Consider the following 3,432-nt stretch of genomic DNA (forward strand, 5'->3'; position numbering starts at 1 on the left):
AAACAATAAATTTACTAATAAAAAAAATTTAGGCATAAAATAATGAAAGTCAGACCTACCAACAATGAGCAGAGAGAATGTATTCTTACCTATATTAATTTGCAAATGGCTTGTCCACATTTCTCAACTACATACTTATTTAAAGGAACCAAAATTTCTTAGAGTTCACAGGACACAGAATCAGACCCAAACAGAAAGAACATTTTTGATATTATAGGCAGGGCATTGGGGAGGGTGGAGTTAATGCAACAAGAAAGTTTTGTTTTAAGCAAAAGATTGTCAAAGCCTTCTCAATAGTCCTAATTGCACAGAGTAAGGAAAAGCCACTCTGGACACAGTGCAAACATTTGTAAATAAAGAGAGAAGGAAAGGCTCTTGCAAAATCTTCCTTGAAGTTCCAGAATTTAAATGTTTGTCACCTTTTCTGAAGCCATTGGGCATATTCTTAGAGCAGCAAGTTTTATTTGCAGTATAGTAACCTAACTGGTCTCAAACTAATGGTACAAAAAGAGATAGAGTTACAGTAACTCACATGAGATGCTCATCACAGACTCTATTTTATCCAAGCCACAGACCTAGTTGCCTGGTATGCCCATGTCATTTTGTGCATGAAGACATCTGCCAGGTGCACACCAGCAGGAAACAGGGGGCTGACTACTGATCTAAAAAATTACAGGTAAATAAATATGGAAGGTAAGATGGTTCATCTCTCACTCCTACAATTCAAAAAGAAAGAACTCCTGATGTACCAGTCTCAACAAAAAACATACATACACACACGCACAAAACATTTAAAAATAAAAACCGAGACCAACGTTGAATTGAAAAACTGTGAAAATAGTTCGGTAATAGTGAATATCAAGGTGACATAAATTGTTGATAGCATGTGTTGTTGCTTTGATTGCTTGGATGAGTCATCAGATAATACCCTCCCCCAAGCCTTAACTGCAAACTGCTTCAATTCCCTTACCTGAGCTTTTGCTCCTCTCTTAGAGTTCTGGAAAATGTTCTGCTCAAGGCAGCAAGTACACACATAGCCCAGATGAACTATAATTAAGGTGGCAAGAAACCAAGGAAAAGAGAAGGCAGTATTAGTTCAATTGTTTCCTTTGCACAGGGAGCAGATGGACTCCAAGGTCTAATAACCCTTTTGTACCTCAGCTAAGGCTGACAATACATCATTATACTCAGATGGAAGCAAGAAGAAGGTGCCTAGCAACTTGGACTTGGAATGTCTGAGCTTTTGTCAATATACGTCATAATCTTAATATTAAACAGGCTTGCTCTCATTTGCCAGTCATCACCTCATTTTATGTTTTTCAAAAACACAAGAAGATTAAACAGTCTTTCCTGAAAGTACTTTAGCCCCTTAGATATAGAACAGTAGTAGTATTTAAGAGTCTCCCCTTATAAATGTATACATAAAACTGCCATGAGCCTTGATGGAAATTATATAAGTTGGGGGGTCTTCCATGAGTAACATTTTCATTAGCCACAGTATGCACATAACCCAGGCTCTTTTTGGAATTTGGATACCAAGGACTATTCCTTGGACTCCATTATGTTTGTGTGCTTTGTGTATATAAGAAGTTATTAGAACTTCTATTTCTATTTAGTTTTATCTTTTCCTTCTTTAATGTCTATTTGTCTACATTATAAAATATAGACAATTATATATAATATTTTAATGAAAATAAAATGTGAATTTTGGGTTGTGTGCTCAAATAATTTAGATGCCTAGATCATGGTATGTGATCAGTTAATAGCTGATGAAGGATAATAAAGAAAGAATGAAGAAAAGAAGGAGACCTGAAAATGAATCAAAATCACTAGACCATCAGCAGACCAACCACATGCCCTTCTCACAGGGAGAGAATTCTATTAGTAACATATGATCAAGGGGATGGGAATCACCATTTCTCTCCAATATCCTACTGTGGTGTCTAATTATGTAAATATATGAGGGAGATAGAACTTGTCAATCTTCCATTTTACTCTATGGTAAAGAAGAAGAATATTGGGAAAAATTAATTCCTGTCAGGAAACCTAGAAATATTGGTTGGAGATGTCAATAACGTACCCAAGTCCTCAGATCCCAGATAAAGAGCTTCACATATAGTTCATATTCTCCTGGCTTTCTCACTGGAGATGCCAATGAAAAAGAAGGAAGAGATAATTATATGAACAATAAATCTGAGTCATCACTGAACTCTTGCAAATCTTTTTGACAACAACAATAAAAAAAGGAATAAAAAATGCTTCCAGCAGAATTATCCTTAATTATGATGAAAAATATATAACTGAGTATGTTATTCTTAATAACCATCCTCCCTAGCATGGACATTTGGAGTTTGGAATAACTTCAAGGAGGAGAGAATTAAGAGATTCTCTGGACCACATAGTTCACATCAACTCAGGGGAGAGAGGAAGTTTCCAGCACGAACTTGACTTGGAAAAGAAAAATTCTCCCAACATTATATTGAAGAATGTTGGTCTAATATAATATCTTCTCCATTCTTCTGCTAATGCATACTCTCCTACCATATGACAACCTCCAGTGAGAAAAGTTGTGTCTATCTCATCCTTATCTTCTCCCTATCCTTTGGTATGTAACCATATACTTGGAATATTCAAGTTAAGTAAATGTTATAAAGGGTCATAAAATAGTGCGGAGAAGAATAATGTAATAAGAGCAGATGTACTGTAAAACAATTAGTAGAGACAAAGAAGAACCAAAAAAAAAGTCATTTTAGGCAGGCCATACAAGGCTTCTCTCTTGAGTGGATAATGTCATATTCCTGCTTCAAAAACAAAGAGGGGTTTAATTGTTTTATCCTTATATTTCACAGCCATTCTAAATCTGTTCAAATATCATTAGACCTTTTCGAGATTGATGTTGAACTTTTGCAAGATCTAATATTTTAGAATTCTTGATGTAAAGGAATAAAAGTAGCCAAAGATCCTTCTCCAAGCTAGACAACTGACTTCCTGTGGAGGCTTGAGAAAGTATTTTTTTTTTTTTTTAAATGATTTTATTTATTTATTTGACAGAGAGAGACACAGCGAGAGAGGGAACACAAGCAAGGGGGAGTGGGAGAGGGAGAAGCGGGCTTCCCGCTGAGCAGGGAGCCCGATGCAGGGGTCGATTCCAGGACCCTGGGATTATGACCTGAGCCGAAGGCAGACGCTTAACCGACTGAGCCACCCAGGCACCCCGAGGCTTGAGAAAGTATTTTAACCTTACCAGGTCAAGGCCATGGCTTTCTCATTGGTAAAATAGAGCTAAGTATCTTCCTATACTTTCCTCATAAATTGTTTTGAAATTCAAAAAACCACTGGGAAGTGTTAAAATTTTGTTACTTTTTTTTCCTCCAAAGATAAAAAGGGATCATCCCTCCAATGAAGGAAAGACATGAAATCTACAAGATTAAG

Source organism: Phoca vitulina, unplaced genomic scaffold (genome assembly GCF_004348235.1).
Source record: "Phoca vitulina isolate PV1807 unplaced genomic scaffold, GSC_HSeal_1.0 scaffold14, whole genome shotgun sequence".
In the NCBI taxonomy this organism is placed as follows: Eukaryota; Metazoa; Chordata; class Mammalia; order Carnivora; family Phocidae; genus Phoca; species Phoca vitulina.